Here is a 21394-nt window from a genome sequence, read left to right on the forward strand (position 1 = left end):
ATTCAAATCAGAAGGATACGGGTGGCTCTCAGGAGCCAAATTTCCAGCGCAGTACTTGATCCAAATCGGTTGACTCTCCGTCAACGTATATAGAACCAACACGTCCGTAGACCCCTCTTTACACCGAATTCCGTCCACCAAACACCCCTTTACCGGGCCCGCTCACCGTAACCGAACAGAAATGGTAATACTCGAGTATACCGGAATCAAGGGTCTCAATATCCAAAAATCCCCGAACAGACTACCGTCGTTCGTTATCTAATCGTCCAGGCCCTTGCCGGCCCGACTCGAATAACTTAGCCACAGGATTGAGCTCATAGGTCATAGAAATCCGAACAGATGCAGACACAGATAACAGATTCAGATACAGATACAGAATAGCAGATTCAGATAGCAGATTCAGACGGCAGATTCAGATAGGCACTCAAAATTGGCATATGGACAGACAAGAGAACGAGTGTGATAAAGTACACCCTCGTCTCAAACAAATTAAACAGATTGCAGAGCAGAAATCAAGTTAAACAGCAATGGAGGGGAGTGGTACACTCACCGGCTCAACTTCAAAAGTTTTCACTTCAGATTGGCCTTAATCGCCAAGAAACCCTAAAATAACCAAAATAAACTAATTGAAGGTTTCACATCCATAATCGAGTAAACACAATGCACATGAGGCTCGACTACTAGTCGTATGCCTCGCCAAATAATTACTAATGCAAGGGTGGAAAACATGATTTTCTTGGAAACGAAAAGGTAACATGAAGACTTAGGAGCAAACAACCCAAAATCCTTTCATTTCCACCAAAAGGCAAATCCAACTTAAAGGAACCAAACGGCCTAGGAAATCGGGCAGCACCTCCCCTAAAATTCTTACTTTTCCAGCCATTAAGGCTTCATTATTTCCTCAAATCAGTCCCAACATTTCACACCAAAGGTCATCTCATTTCCCAAAAGCCGTTCAGTAGGCTCAAAGTAGTACAAGTACAAAAGTTAGCTAGGAAATGATCGGAATGAGAGCGAACCCTAAAACATGTAAACAAGTACATGGAGACTCGATAACGAGTCATATAGCCATACCAATTATAACCCTAATAGGGTTTCATATGCATAAATAAGCATCATAGGTAACCAGAAATTAAGAAATGGCTTTAACTTAGGCCTTAACAAAAAACGTATTTGACCTCATAATGCGGTAATGACACCACTTTCACTACGGTTATCGGATAGCGGTGCAAGACCCACCGTTTCGAAGCTATGAAACAGGGCTACAACAATGTAGAAGGCCACTCAGTCCAAATCCTAGCACAACTAGGTCGAAAATGCAGAATACCACAACCTGAACCGTAATTGCAGGTTTACAAATCACACAAAACTGTAATCAGTACAACTCGGTCTATACAGGTCCATATGCATTGATTCCAAAGGCATATGGTAGCTAAGACATTCAGCTACATTTCATCAGAAGACACCAACAACAAAATCCAAACCAATTCCAGTCAAAACGGCCAATTACTAGTGCAGTTTTCGCATTCTGATCAACCCAGAACAGCAACAGTAAAAATGCAATATCTCACTCTACACTAATTCAAATAACCTGAAATTTTGAAGGTACCTCAAACACATCAATACCTACAACTTTCATGTTTTGAGCAAAGTCCAATTCGGCCTCCAACCCTATGATCCAAAACCGGACAGAATTAGGGGTTATCAAACCCTAACTTTTCACAATTCACTCCAAACCCAAAATTAGTTGCTATTTTCACCAATTCACACCCACATGAGTCATTACCCCTCATTATCAACCATCATAAACAACCACAACACCATGATCACATTAAACCAGAAAATTCCTCAAAAAAATAAAAACTTCACCAAATCCCTTCAAATCAAGAAATAAATCCCAAATATCATCACTTTAGCCACTACTAAGCATAACTTAAGCATCATTAGGTGTAGGAGGAAGTTTAAGCATCACTTACCAAGTAAACAAGAGAGAGGAAGTTGTAGACCACCTTAGCTCTCCAAGAAAACTTCACTAAAGCACTCACTAGCACCAAGTGGTAGGATTTTATGGAGTAGAATCAAGATCAAACACTTGGTTTTGGAAGATTGAACCAAATGGAAGCTAAAAGTTGAAGAGTTTCTTCTTCCTTCCTTGCTCAAGATGGCCGGCCACTATAGAGGTAAGAAATGGTAATTTTTTTGTGAATTTTAAAGATATTTAATCAAGTTTGGTCAAAAGTCAAAAAAGTGAATAGTGTTCTTAAGTCAAAACCAATGATATAGTGACACTTGTCACTCTCATAAATGCAATCTTATCTTTTCTTTTCCTCTCACACCAATCAAATCTCACTCTCTACTTATCTCTTAACACCCGATAAATTTTACACAGTATCCGAAACTTAACCTTAGTGGCCGAATTTTTCCGAACTTTTCGCACTAGCGGGTCCCACATCCGATATACGTTCTTAATTTCTCAAAATCTATTCGATACTAGGAAAATCATCTAAAAACTATATTTACTCGTAAAAATAATCTAGAAAATTTTCCGGATACAGAAAATGTAGAAAACAAGCCATTGAAAATAAGAAAACCTAGAAAGATTATAAAACCTAACAAATGGAAAAGTTACAGGTTCTCACAGGACTCATGGTGGAATGTTATTAGGGCGAAATAGGAGAGAGAACAAATCCCCTGAATTTAGGCAAATTTTGAGAGAGAGTTTAATGCCAAGTTTCTCCCGCCAATGATACAAGAAAAGAGGGAGGATGACTTTATTAGATTGAAGCAAGAGTTGCTAAGTGTGGTTGAGTATGAGTAACGGTTCACCAAAATTTCCAAATTTGCCCCTGAACTAGTGGTCACAGAGTGCAAAAAAATAAGGAGATTCATTCAAGGGTTAAATATAGAGATCCAAGAGTCTCTAACAGTAGCCCAGATCACCACTTTTATGGATGTTTTGGATAAGGCACGGAGGGTAGAAAATACTAAGTTCCAATCCAAAACCTTTCATATTAGAAAGAGGGGTAATCCAAGCAATGTCCTTAGACTGTCCGAGAGGTCTACCCAACCCCTTAAAATGGGAAGAGAGGATGGAGGAGTGAGGATGTCTGACAAATCAAGAGGAGTTCCAATAAGGTGAGCCCCACCAAAAGAAAATCAGAATGAACGAGATCAGCCGAAAGAAAATTCTCAACCTGGTCAGGCCGTGACTCCTCATGTGACTTGTGGATATTGTGGCAAGTCTAACCACACTGAAACTAAGTGCTGGAGAAAGTAAGAAAAGTGTCTAATCTGCGGTAGTGCTGAGCATCAGATCTCGAATTGCCCTAATATCTCTTAAAAAGGAGGGAATACTCAGTAGCCTGCTAGGTCCACTTCAAAGCAATCAAGTGCCGGAGGGAGCTGACCAAAAGTGCCAGTTAGGGTTTATGCCTTAGACAACCAGCAGATTCATAACCCGATTAAAGTAATGAAAGGTACGATCCCCTTTTTTCATCGCCTAGCTAGGGTTTTAATTTATGTCGCAGCAACTCATTCATTCGTAGATGCTAGTTTTATGAATGGTATAGATGTAAAGTGTGATTTCTTACCTTTTGATTTGGAAGTTGAGACTCCTACGGGGAACCAGTGCTTAATTGCTAATGAGGTTTATAGAAATTGTGAGATTTAGGTTGGTGAGAGGAAATTATTGACAGACTTAGTGAGCCTAGCAATTAAGAGATATGATGTAATACTTGGGATGGATTGGTTGGCTAGATACCATGCTCAATTGGATTGTAAGATGAAATTAGTAGAGTTGCGCATCCCGGGGGAAGCAACTTTGAACTTAGATATGAGGGGTAGACTAATATCGTCTGCTCTAATTTCTAGGGTTCGAGTTAGGAAATTGTTGAATAGTAGGGGTAAAGGATATCTAGCCTTTCTTATAAATACACTTGGGGATAAGGTGAAGTTGAAAAACGTACCAGTAGTGAAGGAATTCCCCAATGTCTTTCTCGAGAAATTAGAGACGTTGCCTCCGGGGAGAGAAATAGTATTTAAAATTGATGTAGCTCCGGGGACGGCACCTATCTCTAAAACGCCTTATAGGATGGCTCCAATTGAATTAAAAGAATTGAAGTTGCAGTTGCAAGATTTATTAGAAAGAGACTTTATTAGAGAAATTGATTCACCGTGGGAAGGTTTGGTGCTCTTTGTTAACAAGAAAGATGGAAGTTTAAGGCTATGCATAGACTATTAAGGCCTGAACAATGTAATCATTAAGAACAAATATCCTTTACCTTACATAGATGAGTTGTTGGATCAACTGCAAGGGGCCATGGTATTTTTCAAATTGGATTTGAGGCAGGGCTATTACTAGTTGAGGATCCTAGAAGCGAATGTGCCTAAGACCACTTTCAATTTGAGACATGGGCACTTTGAATTTGCAGTTATATCTTTTGGGTTAACTAATGCGCCAGCAGCATTTATGGACTTGATATATCGGTTCTTTAAGCCGTATTTGAATTAATTTGTGGTGGTATTCATAGATGATATATTGGTGTACTCTAAGTCTTGAGAAGATCATAATCGGCATCTGAGAATAGTCTTGCAAACCCTTAAAGAGCACAAACTTTTTGCTAAGTTCAATAAATGTGAGTTTTGGTTGGAAGAAATAGCATTTCTAGGTCATATAATCTCTAAGTAAGGGATTTCTGTGGATCCAGTTAAGGTAAAAGCCGTTTCTAAGTGGAAACAACCAGAAAATCCTATTGAAGTTTGGAGTTTCTTCGGGTTAGCGGAGTATTATTGCCGGTTTATCAAGGCATTTTCTAAGATCGCGAAACCCCTAACCGAGTTGACTAAGAAGTATGCCAAGTTTATATGAGATCTTAAATATGACAAAGGGTTCTAAGAGTTGAAGAAGTGTTTGATCGAGGCACCTGTATTAGCATTGTCGAATGGAGGAGATGATTTCATGGTTTATACATATGCTTCAAAGGATGGTTTGGAATGTGTGTTAATGCAAAATGGAAAAGCAATTGCGTATGCCTCCCGTAACTTGAAATATCATGAGCAGAATTACCTGACCCATGACTTGGAGTTAGTAGCAGTGGTGTTTGCCTTGAAAAAGTAGAAACATTATCTGTATGGGATAACTTTCGAGATTTTCACTGATCATAAGAGTCTTAAGTATTTATTCTCTCAGAAAGAGTTGAATTTAAGGCAACATAGATGGATGAAATTTTTGGAAAATTATGATTGTACGCTTAACTACCACCTTGGAAAAGCTAATGTAGTGGTGAATGCCCTAAGTCGCAAGGTACAGGTGACCAGCCTAATGGTGAGAGAATAACACATGCTAGAGGAAGTTAGCGTTTGGAACCTGTGTCTTGATTCACAGAGGATGATTTTTGGGAATATCACCGTGAAGTCTACCTTGTTAATCGAATCAAAGAAATTCAAAAAGAAGACCCTGAGGTGCAAAAATGGATTGAGAAAGTTCAAAAAGGGGAAAAGTCCAAATTCAATTTGGGAACCAATGGAGTGTTAAAGTTTAAAAATCGCCTAGTGGTGCCAAAAGATGAAGGGTTAAAAAAGGAATTTTGGACGAAACTCACTATTCCAAGTATACGGTGCATCCTGGAGATAATAAGATGTATCAAAACTTGAAGAGCCTTTATTGGTGGGAAAATATGAAAAGAGAAATTGCCTAATTTGTTCGGATCTGTCTCACTTACCAACAAGTTAAACCTGAACATTAGAAGCCGCCTAGGTTATTACAGCTTTTGGAGATACCTGAGTGGAAGTGGGAGAATATCAGTATGAATTTCGTATTAGGGCTACCGAGGATTCAGAGAGGTCACGACGCTATTTGGGTAATAGTGGATCGGTTGACCAAATTTACTCACTTTTTGTTGATTAGTATGAAGTACTTCTTAGAAAAATTGGCAAAGTTGTACTTGGATGAAATTATAAGATTGCATGGGATAACGGTGAGTATAGTATTAGATCGGGACCCTAGGTTTGTGTCTCGATTTCGGCAAAAAATGCAAGAAATCCTAGGGACTAAGTTGAATTTTAGTACCACCTACTACTCGCAAATAGATGGACAATCGGAAAGGATGATCTAAACCCTAGAGGACATTTTGAGGTCTTGTACTTTGGATTTTGGAGAAAATTAGAGTCAGTACCTCACGTTGGTAGAATTTGCTTATAACAATAGTTTTCATTCCTCAATATAAATGGCTCCATACAAAACCCTTTATGGTCGAAAGTGTCGGTCTTCGATTCATTGGGACGAAATTAGAGAAAAGAAAATTTTGGACCCGACTACTAGGCCTTGGATTGAAGAAGCCTTTGAGAAGGTGAAGTTGATATGTCAAAGGATCCGAATGGCTCAAAACCGCCAAAAGAGTTATGCGGATAATCAGAGGAAAGATTTGAAATTTGAGGTTGGAGATAAAGTGTTCCTCAAGATTACATCTTTGAAAACAAGTCTAATGGCGGGAAAAGGAAAGAAGTTGTAACCGAGATTTGTAGAACTCTATAAGATTATCCAGCGTGTAGGGAACGTGACTTACAAGTTGGAACTACCCTTGAACTTATTCAGAATTCATGATGTCTTCCATGTCTCCATACTTAAGAAATATCATCTCGAACCGTCTCATGTGTTACGACTGGAAGAAGTAGAAATTAATGAGAATTTGTCATATGAAAAAAAGCCAGTAAAACTCTTAGATCGAAAAGTGAAGGAGTCAAGATGTGACAGCCCCACCTTCCCCTAAGGCGAACCAAAGAGGTTAGCGGACTGCCTGCCCAGCTCTCGCCAGGACTAACGGTGCAGTATAGAGCGATCTTTCACATTCCGGAACTTATAGCGCGCGCAAATAAGGCAAAAGGGCAAAATAACCCAAAATAAAAGGAAATGAAATCTGGGGTCGGCCATGAATAGTAACCGACTCGTCCGAACCCAACCAAACATCGAATTACATATACCACATAACATTTAGCCTTTACAAACCAAAATGACGTTTAAAAGTGATACAAAAGTCACTACATATATGGTTTGCCAAAACAAAAGTGAAAATGACCCTAATGATACATTTAGGGTCCCATTTTATATACAATACAAAAGAGTCATTCATCTAGTTCATTCGGCAACCATTTATCAAAATTCATTCCAAAAGAGTCATATTCCTGTAAGGAAAACAAAAGGAACGGGGTGAGCTAATTGCCCAGTGAGAATACAACTCAAGCAACCAAGTTCATGGATACATCAAGTTTAACAGTCCAATTTACCAAAATAAATAAAGCCACACATTAATAATGAGGAAAAAAAGGATACGGGTGGCTCTCAAGAGCCCTTTTCCTCGTTTGAATTCTTGATCAGGTCTCATTGACTCTCCGTCAATGTCTGAAAGGTAACCAACCGTAGACTCCTCTTAACTTCCATTCCCTTCCTCCTAACATTCCTCAACCGGGCCCGAAATCCAAACACTTGCATTGTGGTATTACTCGAGTAAACCGGAATCAAGAGTCTCTCATACTACAAGATTCCCTATGATGTTGCCCCAAGGCGCATTAATTGGCACGACCAAGCCCTCGCCGGCTCGATTCAATCAATAACCAATGGGGTTGAGCTCATGGATAATATTTGAAGTCATGTATTTCATTTCATATAACATTTCATATAACATTTCATATAACTTTCCAATAACATGCGAAACAATAAGTGAAAGTGATAAAGTACACTCTCACTTGGATCAATCAACATTCAACATCTCAAGTACAAAGATCAAAGCCATGTAATAGCACATAAGTGAGTAGTACACTCACCTAGCTAGCACAATGCGGTTTCAAATACTTTAGTCAAAAGAACGTTGTGCACCACCGTCACGCCCTAAAATCACGCAACAAATGCAATGAGACTCGATAACGAGTCATATAGCAATGCTAAACACAACCCCAATAGGGTTTCATATGCATAAATGAGCATAATAGCAAACCAGAAATTAGAAAATGGCCTTAGTCTTGGCCCCAAATAGAAAACTGTTTTGCCCTTATTATGCGGTAATGGTGTAAAATTCTCTACGGTTATCGGATGGGGGTGTAAGACCCACCGTTTCGAAGCTATGAAACAGGGCTACAACAATGTAGAAGGTCACTCAATCCAGTTCCTAGCTTAACTAGGTCGAAAATGCCAAATACTATACCAGAATTACCAAAACAGGTTTGCAAATCACACAAAACTGTAATTACTATAACTTAGTCTATACAAGTCCAAATGCCGAAATTCCAAAGGCATATGTTAGCTAAGACATCCAGATACATTTCATCAGAAGACACCAACAACTAAATCCAAACCAATTCCAGTCAAAATGGCCAATAACCAGTACAGTTTTCGCATTCTGTCCAAAGCAGAACAGCTACAGTAATTTCGTCATATCTCACTCCACACTAATCCAAATGACCTGAAATTTTGCAGGCATCTCAAACACATCAATACCTACAACTTTCATGTTTTGAGCAAAGTCCAATTCGGCCTCTATCTATGACCTAAAATTTCGGACAGAATGTTCAACCAAGACCCCTAATTTTTCCAGAAATTCTTCCAAATTCAAAATTGATTGCAATTTCCTATCATATGCACCTACTAGAGCCAAAGCCCCTTATTACCAACCATCAAAAACAACCACACCATCAAGATCATATGAAACCAGAAAATTCCTCAAAAAAATAAAAAACTCAACCAAATCACTTCAAACCAAGAAATAAATCATATATTCCTTCACTCATGCCACCATTAAGCATCATATAACCATCATTAGGTATAGGGGAGAGGTTGAAGCATCACTTACCAAGAAACAAGAGAGAGGAGGATATTTGACACCTTAGCTCTTCAAAACAACTTCACTAATACCCTTACTAGCACTAAAAGATAGGATTTTATGGAGTGAAATGGATGGAAGCAAATGTTTTTGGTTGATTTGCACCAAGTAGAAGCTAAAACTTGAAGAGTTTCTCCTTCCTTCCTTGAGCTAGAGAGCCGGCCAACAAGAGAAGAAAATGGTGAGTTTTAGTCAATTTTTTGAGATATTTAACTAATGGGTCAAAAGTCAAAAACATGAATAGTAAGCCTTAAGTCAAACCCAATGAAACAATGACACTTGGCACCTCAATTAATGCAATCCTATCCTTTCTTTTCTCTCTCACATCAATCATTTCACACACTCTACTTATCTCTTAACACCCGATAAATTTTACACAGTATCCGAAACTTAACCTTATTGGCCGAATTTTTCCGAACTTTTCGCACTAGTGGGTCCCACGTCCACTATTTACTCTTAATTTTCTAAAAACTCTCTAATACTAGAAAAATCATCTTAAAACTATAATTACGCATAAAATCTACCAGAAAATATTTCTAAGCCAGAAAATGCAAAAATTATGCAATTAAGGGGTAATAAACCCTAGGAAAAAAAAAATAGGGTTTTTACGGGTTCTCACACAAGACACAAGCAAATCCCTCTAGTGAAAGTCTTATGGAGAAATTATGGAATCGAGAAAGCAACTTGGGAAGTTGGAAGAGGAGATCCGAAAAAAGTCACCAGAGTTATTTGTAAATCAAGGTATGAATTTTGAGGACGAAATTCTTTTAAGGGAGGAAAGATGTGAGGACCCGAAATTTTCTTTTTTTTTTGGGCTTATCTATTTATTTATTTACCCCAATTAATTTATTTCATTCATTTTAATTGCATCTGCATTGTACATTATTTCATTTTATATTTTTAACACGTTTGTTCTTGTCGCGCCCCATTTTTTGATAAATAAATAAATGGTTTAAAAAAATGTATTTGAATTTATGATTGGAAAAAGAAATGTGGGTCTAAATGGGGGTTTGAAAATGCGACGATTTGACCCAAAATTATAGTTTAAAAAGGGTTTTTGGAAAAATGGGAGTCGCCACTTGGTAATGAGTTAAGGTGTACCAAGTCACCTAAAAATGAATTTTTTAGGAAAAAGTTGTAAGAAACCCCTTTTAAACGACTCCTAATCCACGTAAACCAATGAAAAAGGTTCGGGAGTCACATTTGACGAAGGGGAAGGCAAGGATAAAAATCCAAGGCACCCCTTCGACCTAGCCAAGGCTAGTTGCGGGATTTAATCAAAGTTTTTCTTGTTTTAACCAAAGAATTTATTACATTTGGATGCACTACATGAATGTAAAAAGAAAGAAAAAATGCAAACCTAAATTCTAAAATGTCTCTTGTAAGGTTTTTGGTCCCAACCACATGAATTGTGGCGGCCAATAAAGGAAAACCTTATAGAGGTCGATTAATGCAAATGATGGCTAAAGTGCAAGTGTGCAAGTGTATAAAAAGGTGCACGTGTGAAATTGTAAAAAATCCAAGTGTTTGTGTGCCAGTGTATGGAAAGGTGCATGTGTGAATTTGTATGAAAAATCCAAGTGTTTGTGTGCAAGTGTATGAAATATAGTGATAAGTGCATATAGGTGTAATTAAGTGCAATTTTGTGAAGTAGAAATCAAATTGAACAATAAGGAAAGGAAAAGTGATGAGGAAATGTGAATTGGAAAAAAAAAATGAGTAAGTGATAAATGAGAATGAATGAACCTAAAGGAATGCATCAGGTCGGGTATGGGAATGACTACTAACTTTTCGACTTCGATTTTCCCTTTGATTAGAAGGCAAAACTAGCGTGCTAAGGCTATCGAGTAGCCACACTCGCTCGTTTCCCTTATCGGAGGGGACTCTTCAGGCAAATGTACCCTAACTAGCATGAGATGCAAGACCTAAAGTGAGGGGAAAGGGGATTAGAGGGACATGCCAAATGATAAAACTAAAAAAAAAAATGCATGACATGTAATGAACATGCAAACATGTACTAACGAGGGGAAATCCCTAAGGGTCTAGCGTTGGACTAGCCCATTCTATGAATTCCGACTAGCGTTGGACTAGTGGAAACGTACATTCATCCATCACATTCATTCATGGCCATGGAAAAGCGAGTAGACATGCCAAACACTCGTGAACACATAGCACATAACACTTAGCATGCTCGACTAGATGCAAGGCCCTAATAAAGCAAATTAACACGTAGCACATAAGCATGCAAGACAAATAAGACAATTAAAGCCCTAACTATTACATTTGCTAGCTAGGCACATGTCTTCAATAGGTCTTCATCAAATGCTCCTCCAAGCCCTATCTATTACAAGCCAAGAGGTGTACACATACCCCATAAAAAATAACTTAAATAAAAAGCAAAAGTAAAAATGAAAATGAAAGGAATTAAGGAAAAGCAAGGGAAGCAAGTAAACATGCAATTTTCACGTAGCACGTTGGATCACATAGGAGAGACAAAAAAGATAAAAGAAGTTATACCTCCCTTGAGTTGGAGCTCTAATGGGGTGAAGTCACTTATTTATCCTCCAAAATAAAAGAAATGGTCAAGGTACCAATTTATTTGGAAAAATTAAAGAAAACGTGCAAAACGAAGCTCACTTGATCGTAAAGCCTCTAAAGTCATGGCTTAAGTGCAATTGACAAAACATGGTAGTTAATTGAAGCAAAACAAACAATGAAATTGCAAAAACTAAAGCTGCCAAGGGCCAAATTGAGGACATTATTCAATTGGTTGGGTCATAGTGGCATAAGGGAAAACTTGAGGGGTTAAAGTCCAATTTTCTTGAACATTTACATGCATGCATACGAGCAGCTTCTTCATTTCTGGTTGCTAATTTTCTGCCAAGGTTTTCCTTACATTTAGACATGCAAGTATGTTAACCATATGCCAGGACTTGGAACTAACTAACATTAACTAAACATGCAACTTCATGGCAGGTTAGAAACAAGAAAATGGTGCTGATCATCAAAGGTGTAGAGAGGATTTAAGAACAGCAATAGAAGGAAAAATAAGAAATGCCGCAAGTTTTCTGCAACAACTGCATTTTACTTTCCAACACCAAGTTCAGACTCCAAGCGCATACTTTAACCGAAGTGTTCTTGATTCCACATCCAAACTTTGAGCTAAACAAACAAGACATGATTTTGACATCCAAACAAACAAGAAACATAAGAGGAACTGGTGCAAAAGATCACGAAGGAACTTATGCATTCTGCAAATTCCAGCCAAGGCTGCTTCCGCAACTCTTTGCTCTTAAGCTCTTGGTGGTCAAAACAAAAATCTGAATGCAGCTTGCTCAACAATTTTCAACCAAGATCATAGTTTTTAAAACTAAGCAACAAAAAACACTCGACTCTGTCATCCAAACAAACAAGAAAACATAGCAGAAATTGGTGCAAAAATCTGGACAGAACGTTCGTGTAGCAGTGGCTTAGCAACCTGGAATTTACTTTTCATCAAGCATTTGAACATGATTCAAGCATTTCAGCCCCTAAACGTGCAAACCCAATGCCAGATCAATTCATTTCTTCCATTCAAAGTAAGATTAAGCATGCAACTTAAGTGTGAAAACTCAATGGGCAATTAAGAAAAAGAAAACAGCACAGAAAAAACGTAACAGCCTGTTGCTTTGCTATGAACTTTGCAGCTTCAAACCATTGTATTGGACACCGCAACCATTGTATTAGACTCACCCTTTATCCACCAAACTCACACACATATTCAAACATCCATTTTAACAGCAAGGAAACCAAAAGAATTCAGCAATGAAGATATCAACCTTCCCTCGAAATGCCGAACCAGAAAATTCGAGAAAACAGATTGACTCTCGGACCATGAAGCAAAAATCATTATTCAGTACAAGAAAAACCATTTCATTCCCTCTTGGCAGCCAAGAAACATCACTCAGCGCAAAATCATCCTCATGGTCAGCAAACAACAACAAGACACCAAATAATGCACAAACCCCCCGTGATACATAGCAAACTCAAAAGAATCTACCCGCACGGTTGTAGCAAAATTGAGACTTTGAAACTTGCTATGGCAAACTCTAAATCTTACTCTTAAAGGTCCTAACAACCATAACAAATGATCCACAGACCAGTTGTCGATCTAAACAAGGGAGAAACATGAAGGGTGCACAGAGAAAGCAATTGGTTTCTATTTCTTATGAAATTCATGGTGATATCATACGAAACTAACTAAAAACTTACAGCTTCATCATCGGACATTCTAAGACAAACAGCCATGATACGGATTCACCATCTCTCCAAGATACACAAAGAACAAGAAAAACATGGAAGAAGAAACTCACAGCAAATTTGCAAACAAAGATTTTTGATACCCAGATGAAAGTCCGATGATTTGGGACCGAAAGAAAAGAGAAGTGACAGGTTACCTTTGCTCCTTTGAGTTGCAAAAGACAGCACCTTGATGAAGGAGCGATGGATCCTTGACGCAAACCAAACAAAACTGGAAAAGTTTCACCTTTTGATGCGCCTGCCTTCTAGATTCTGCACCGCCTTTCTTTCTAGTCGAAAGCTTCTCACTCACTCTTTTCTTCTCACCTTCCCGGGCTCTCCCAATGAAACCCTCAACTCTTGTTTTCTTTCTCCTTGCGAACCGATCCTCCCCTTCAAACCTTTCCAGCCCTCCGTTTCTCTATTTTCTTTAGGTCTCGGTCAGTTGTCATCCCTCGGATTCTACCCCCCTAATCTCACTCAGCCGTGAGCTCTCGTGCTTGATTTTCCTTCTCACTCTCTCAAACCGTCTCAAAATTCTCTCTCGGTTCTTCCCTTCTGTCTCTCCCTTCCTGGTTTTTCTTCTGCCGTTCTCCAGAACCTCTCTCACGGGAGCTCTCTCCTAATCCCCCCTTTCTGATGCAGCCGCCAACCCCTTCTCTGTTTTTCCAGTTGCGGCCGTCACCTCTCTGATGAAAAACCTCTCCTTTTTTCACAGTTTTTCTGGTTCTCCACTCAATTCTTACGGCTGCCCTCTTGTTCTTCTCCGTTCTCTGCCGTTTCTTTTTTTCTATTTCTTCCCGTCAATCTCTTTCTCTCCTTCGAAACTCTCTCCTCAATCCTTTTGCGGCTGTCTTCCTGCCTTTCTATTTATATGGGAACTCCAACCTAAACCCTTAACAACTTCCTGAAATTTGCAGCTAAGGAGCTCCCCAAAGTTCCTTTGCAAGCTGCAAAAAATGCAGCTTGCATGCACGCAGCTTTTTTTTTTTTTTTTTTAACTTAACAAATACAAAATATAAATAATAATAATAATAATAACAAAATGACAAAACCATGTAATAATAATGAAAACAAATAAATAAAATAAAAAACAAACTAAACAAATAAAAACAACAAAAATGTCCATTTTTTCAAATTTTCTTCATTTTTCCTTTTTTTCCTTTTTTCTTTTCTTTTCTCAAAATAACTTAATAAAAATAACTAAAGTGCCAAAAGATTGAATTTGAACGTATTTTTGTGACCAATTTTCCTTTTTTTTTCTCTTTTTTCATGATTTTTCTTTTCTTTTTTTTTCAAGAAATTCTATGCTAAAACTTAAAAATAAACTAAAACTAAAAACTAAAAACTAAAAATCGAATAAAACTATCACGACAAATAAAAAACTAAACAGTAAATGAAATTACACCAAAAATTTGGTGTCTACAGTTTGCCCCTCTTTGTCTGAGTTTTGAAAAAACTTGAGACAAAGAAGTAGACACCAAATACTTACCTGCATTATTTGGCTGCAAAAATGATTCCAACGAACAAGAATTCTAAAATGGGACTGACCCAAACATAAAATTAAAAACGAGACTGACCCGAACAGAAAATGTAAAATGGGATAGACCCGAACAGAAACGTAAACGGGATAGACCAGAGAAGGAAATTCAAATCATGGGACTGGCCCGATCAAGCTTTAATCACGGGACTGACCCGAATAAGCTTTGAATCGCGGGACTGACCCGAACAGAAATTTAAAACGGGGTAGACCCGAACAGTAATTTAAATGGGATTGTATGAAGAAAACTATATAAGACTTTATTTGAAAATGTATCCACAGATTTGCTCCAGTAATGAATTGGCCAGTGGGATTAAACCCGAACCTGCCATGATGATCGACCAGCGAGATGAAACCCGGTCCTGCCGAGATTGGCGGGATGAAACCCGGTCCCAATTTGATAAAAAGCGGTCAGCGGGATTATACCCGGTCCTGCCGAGATTGGCGGGATGAAACCCGGTCCCAATTTAATAAAAAAAACGGTCAGCGGGATTATACCCGGTCCTACCGAGATTGGCGGGATGAAACCCGGTCCCAATTTGATAAAAAGCGGTCAGCGGGATTATACCCGGTCCTGCCGAGATTGGCGGGATGAAACCCGGTCCCAATTTGATAAAAAGCGGTCAGCGGGATTATACCCGGTCCTGCCGAGATTGGCGGGATGAAACCCGGTCCCAATTTGATAAAAAGCGGTCAGCGGGATTATACCCGGTCCTGCCGAGATTGGCGGGATGAAACCCGGTCCCAATTTGATAAAAAGCGGTCAGCGGGATTATACCCGGTCCTTGGCGGGATAAAACCCGGTCCCAACGTGCTTTTGCGAATGGTCAGTGGGATAAAACCCAATCCTGCCATCCAATTGGTCAAGAAATTGAATTTGATTTGCCAAGAAACAAGCAATTAAATTTGATTTTCCAAGAAACAAGAATTTGAACTTGATTTTTGACTTTTGAAATTTTTGAATTTTTCTGATTTTTTGTAAGAATCTTTTTCAAAAATAATTTGCCCCAGTGTAGGGCCCTTTTCCCTTCTTTTTCTCTTTCTTCGGCATCGGCCTTCCACATCACCAGATGCTCTTTCGTCGATTTCAACAATGAATACCTGCACATGGGGCTTACCAAAATATGACATGCATTCACATTTACATGAAAAGAAACAGCGTGATTGATTTGAAAAATGCATTATTTGATTCTTGGACGAAATCCTCAAATGAACTATAAAAATTTTGCCCCAGTGTGGGCTTGTTTTCACGAAATCTCATAACAAAAATTTGCCCCAGTATGGGCCATTTAATTGCAAAAACTTGTTTGGATGACTTTCCATTTACTGAACATAGTAAGAAACTATGTTTCCAAAAAGAAAAACTTCATGATGAATTTCTTGAAATAAAACCAAATCACAGAGGATTTCTTCCTCATTTTTAGCATCTGTGCTTTGGGTAATGAGTCACCATTTTCAGTTGGCTCATCTTTTCGGGACCAATCAAGTGACTTTATTTTTGAAATGGCTAAGGAAATGGGAAGTCAGAATTTGTCTCATTTTTGTGCCCCAGTTGTATGTAATCCATCAAATGTCACATCTTAGTGAAAGCAAATAGTTTGTCACCCTCATTTCTTAAGAAAACGTAGTCAACATGCAAGCTTCTAGGCTTGTAACGTATGTACAGAAGTGATAGCTAAACATGTGGGAAAGGGTTATACCCTTATGATCACAAATGATTTGATGAATTTCTTATGAGCATGATCCTCCCTTTGGATTGTCATGAAGGAATAAGTCAACGATGGACTTTGTTAGCTTGTAATGTGGCTTGAAAACGATAGCTAAAGAATAAAACTTTCAAGGACATAGCTCCGAAGATCGCATTTTTCCAAAATTGCCCCTATTTTGAACTCGAAAATTCTGAACTTTGTTTGGATTTTCTCATCATTCCCCAGGGACTTCAGCGTCGAATTTTCGGCATTTTCTTTTCTTGCTTTTCTTTCGCTTCTTTTCTTTTCCCTCGAGCTGATGGGTTTTCACATGGTGAGTAGAGTCAGCCCCCATACTCAAGCAATTCAGAAATACAGCTAAAATTTTCCGGCATCAGAAATTTTCTTGACAGGGCCATTGCAAAGAACAGAAGTCAGGACTTTTCAGCTTTTGTAATGGGGTCTGGTGGGGTGCTTAGAAAAGTTAAGGCTTGAAAGCGGATTTCAAAAGTGGTTTGAATAATCTGAGATCGCATTGCTGCGCCAACCCTATTTTAGGGCTAAATCAGAATTTGCCCCAGTTTATGCTCAATTGAGGCTTTTTCTCTTTCATTTTCTTTCTTCTTTTGACTTTTCGGCTTTCTGCCATTTTTGAAATTTTCACAAAATTTGCCCCAGTTTATTTTGAACTGAAGTTCTCTTTTCTTTTGCTTTTGTTGTTGCCTTAGCACTTTTCACCTCTTGGGACTTTTCTTTCCTTTTCCAACTCAAAGTTACCCCAGTGTGGGGTTTGCGATTCTCAGGGGTTGCCAAACGAAGTAATTTATTCTGAAAGCTCAAAAGGGATAATTAGGGATAGAATGTTCGATTGGAAAAGAAGAGAGCCTGACTTTTAATCCGTTCCTTGCATTAACTCTGAAAGGAAAATTTTTATTAATGCAAAATTTTTGCATGCACCTGAATCAACTGACTGAGGAAGACCCTTGGTCATCCATATCTGTGAAACATAGAGGATCCGCCAGACAACTTTTCTTTCTTTTCTTTTCACTCTTCTTTTTCTCACAATTGAAGCTCAGGTAGAATCAAATTTCCCCAATTTGCGGTTCCCCCTTTTGAGTTTTAGCATTTTTTGTTTTTTTTTTGTTTTTTGTTTTTTTTTGTTTTTTGAAAAAAACTCCAATCTCCCTCCCCAATGTGGGGTGCGATCATAGGTGCTTTGAAAAGAACCATCAATTTAGCTCAAATGAGAATGCAAGGGGTAAATTGTGTTTAGATTGTAGAAACGACGGCCAAAGCATCATTCTTACGTTCCATGACAATTAAGGTGACGAAACGCTCATTGAGAATCCATTCCCCTTTTGATATGTGAAAATTTTCCAATGTAGGGTAGTGAGCTTTAAGACTCTTATTTGAAACGAAATTATTCTTTCAAAGGCTCAAATGGGAGAGCAAATGATAAAAACTGTATGGATAGAGAAACGAATACTTAAAGTATCATTCCAAATTTTCAAAACAAACAAGAATAATGCACATTTTTGCTTTCATTGAGATGTGAATTGAATCTAATTAGACGCTATGGACATTTTTCCAAGCAAAGATTGCCCCAATTTGCAATTTATCAATCAATGTGACTGATTTTATTTTGGGGTCAATAGGAGTGGGCAAAATATGAATTGTACAGTAAAGGAAAAAAAGGTATCTCATTGGGTCTTTTGAGTGACTTCTTTTAACTTTGAGCACTCTTATTGGATAGCTCGGATCACCAATCTAGTGTACGCAAGAATTTTAGAAAGCATACACTTGCGAATTTTCAGACTGGAGGTTGAGGAAATCTCAATTTAGTCTTATTTTCTTAAAATTCATCATGAAATTTCCAATGAGCAAAAAGAATGAAATGTACATGGATATACAAAACAATAATTGTCCAAAAATTTTATTGCTGAAAGAGTTTGAAACAAAATGCTCATTCAATTATAATACAAATGAGAAGAGAAAAACTTCTAAGAACTCCCCATATACACATTTCTGCCTCTTTTGGGAACAAGAATGTATTAACAAATCCAATATACAGAGTCTTCTTTTAAAAAATAATTATGAAATCTCTTAGAAGCTCTTAGTCTAGAACTTTTAGATGGGTCTTTCACGTTTCCATTGTAGGATCTGCCCAAGAATCAAATAATACTTGTAATTTTCACACTTTATTAGATCAGAAATGTTATCAAATGTAGAAAAATATTTTTGCCTTATTGAAACATTTTTTATGAATGCAGGGGAGGGGGAAAAACAAAAGAAAAATAACCCGAGTTAGTAAACAAGACTGCAAAATCGGTATGCATGTCCTATGAGGGAACCCCTTTTGTGCCAAAGGTAGGCCTAGCATGAAAATGCAATCCTCTAGGGTAGGCACCATACAATACCTGATGAATCCGATCAGTTGATTGGGTGAAAAAAAAAATGATTTGAAAAATTTGGCCTCCAATTGGAGTGAAAAGACACATTTGTCCTAAAAATTAGGACAAAGTCCGAATGGATTGCTTGACTTGATTGACACAAAAAAATGACGTGTAAAAGAGATTGCAATGTTTAGACTAGGTCATTCAGTGAACCTTAGACCGAAACCCTAAGAGAGGGAAATCTGGTCAAATGCATAGGATGAAATTGATGGTTTATTCAAAAATTGACTAGATTACCTTAAGAAGGGTAAAATGGTCAAATGCATTGAATGAAATTTGATTATTTATTCAAAATCGAATGGATAACCCTAAAAAATGAATTAAATGAATCAAATGAACTAAATGAAATCAATTGATCAAACGCATTGAGTGAAATGATGATTTATTCAAAATCGACCGTATGACCCTAAAAAGGGTAAATTGGTCAAATGAATTGAATGAAATTGATGAATTGACCGAACGAACCTAAAAAGGGTAAATTGGTCAGATGAATTGAATGAAATTGATTTATTCAAAAATTGACCGAATGACCCTAGAAAGGGTAAATTGGTCAGATAAATTGAATGAAATTGATTTATTCAAAAATTGACCGAATTCAAAAATTGACCGAATAACCCTAGAAAGGGTAAATTGGTCAGATGAATTGAATGAAATTGATTTATTCAAAAATTGATCGAATCACCCTAAAAAAGGGTAAATTGGACAAATGGACTAAATGAAAACTTGATTTATTCAAAATTGGTTCGATTGCCCTACCAATGGGTGAATTAGCCAAATGAATGAAATGGAGATTGATAACTTATGCAAAAATTGACCAAATCACCCTAAAAGGGTAAATTGGTCCAATGAATTGATGACTTTTTCAAAAATTGACCGGATGACCCTAAAAAGGGTAAATTGGTCAAATGAATGAATGATTTTTCAAAAATTGACCGGATGACCCTAAAAAGGGTAAATTGGTCAAATGAATGGATGATTTTTCAAAAATCGACCTGATGACCCTAAAAAGGGTAAATTGGTCAAATGAATCAATTGGTCAAATGATGAATGAATTGACAAAATGGATTGGATAAAATGGATGATTTATTCAAAAATCGACCGAATCGCCTTCAAAAAGGGTAAAATGGTCAAATGCATTTATTCAAAATTGAATGGATAACCCTAAGAATGAATTAAACTAATCAAATGAATTGAATGAAGTCAATTGATCAAACAGATCGAGTGAAATGATGATTTGACCAACTCGCCCTAAAACTAGGCAAATCGGTCCAATGGATCGAATGATTGATTCAAAATTGACTAGATCACCCTAAAAAGGGTAAACTAGTCAAATGAAATCGGATGACTTATTCAAAATTGATTGAATTGACCTAAGAAATGAGTAAATTGGTCCAATGAATAAAATGGAGATTGATGATTTATGCAAAAATCGACCAAATCACCCTAAAAGGGTAAATTGGTCAAATGAATTGAATGAAATTGATTTATTCAAAAATTGACCGAATGACCCTAAAAAGGGTAAATTGGTCAAATGAATTGATTTATTCAAAATTGATTAGGAATTGACAAAATGGATCGATTGAATCGTTCGGCCATTGATGGTTTCAAAAAAATAGTCTATGAGCCTTCTAAAATCACTATTTGGCCTCAGTTTATTAACTGTCTCAATGATAAGGAATTATTTGTGAATTTCTTCAAATTAATGTCCTTTACGCAAGGGATTTTTACCAGTTAGGTTTAAAAATGGCCAAAAAGCGATTATTAGATGCTCATATTCCAAGGATCGCTTTATGAAAAATGATCGGATCCTACCCTACCTTGTGCACTACCCCTTTGGATGGTACGAGAAAGGTAAACGTGCAAGTCTCATTGAATTATATATCCGAGACATGGGGTGGCTGATTTCTAAAACGGGATTCCCTATGTGGCATTCCCTTCTAAGGTGGATGCATGATGCCATTTATTAAAGCGATGTAAATATGTCACAAATATGGCCTAAAGGACATAAATAATGCATCGGGGGAAAAAGGTCTAAAAATGAAAAATGTATTTACTGAAAATTAAGTGTAATGACTGAAATTTAAACATGTGAGTTATCTAGTGGGTAAGTCACTAAAAGAGTGCCCAAGGGGCCTCTTATTGCTAAGGCACATGAATGCAAGTCAGGAAAACAAAAGAATGGTTAGTGCAATTGATAGTACACATAACACATTGGGAGCAATTAAGAAAAGAAATACAAATAAAAACAAGTAAAAGGGGTGGAAACCCCTTCCCTCGTGCCTAATGTGCTTAATAGGGTAAGGTCGACTCTACCCTAGGCGAGTCTAACATGGATGCATGAGGCTGGGGCTCACTAATGCAACTAGACTCGATAAGGCTTCGGCTCCCAAGCCTTCAGACCTAAAGGCAAAGGGTCATCACTCCCAAGGCCTTCGATCGGTGGCTCGAGTGATCCCTTAGGTAGCGCTATGGGCGCAGTGCACACCATCCGCCTACCTAAGGCAATCAATCCTAATCCTACAAGGCGGTGTGGGATAGCGCCCACGAAAATAAAATAAAATGGGA

General features: G+C 37.8%; 1 long non-coding RNA gene across 1 annotated transcript; it reads right to left on the minus strand.

Moving 5' to 3' along the window:
• Positions 1-6898: 6898 nt before the first annotated feature.
• Positions 6899-14008, minus strand: LOC140035328 (uncharacterized). Its single transcript, XR_011839441.1, has 3 exons — positions 11388-14008; positions 7819-7882; positions 6899-7179 (listed from the first exon to the last, which is right to left on the minus strand). It is a non-coding gene; the product is annotated as an uncharacterized lncRNA (long non-coding RNA).
• Between the last annotated feature and the right edge of the window lie 7386 nt (positions 14009-21394).

This window comes from Coffea arabica, chromosome 2c (genome assembly GCF_036785885.1).
Source record: "Coffea arabica cultivar ET-39 chromosome 2c, Coffea Arabica ET-39 HiFi, whole genome shotgun sequence".
Classification (NCBI taxonomy): domain Eukaryota; kingdom Viridiplantae; phylum Streptophyta; class Magnoliopsida; order Gentianales; family Rubiaceae; genus Coffea; species Coffea arabica.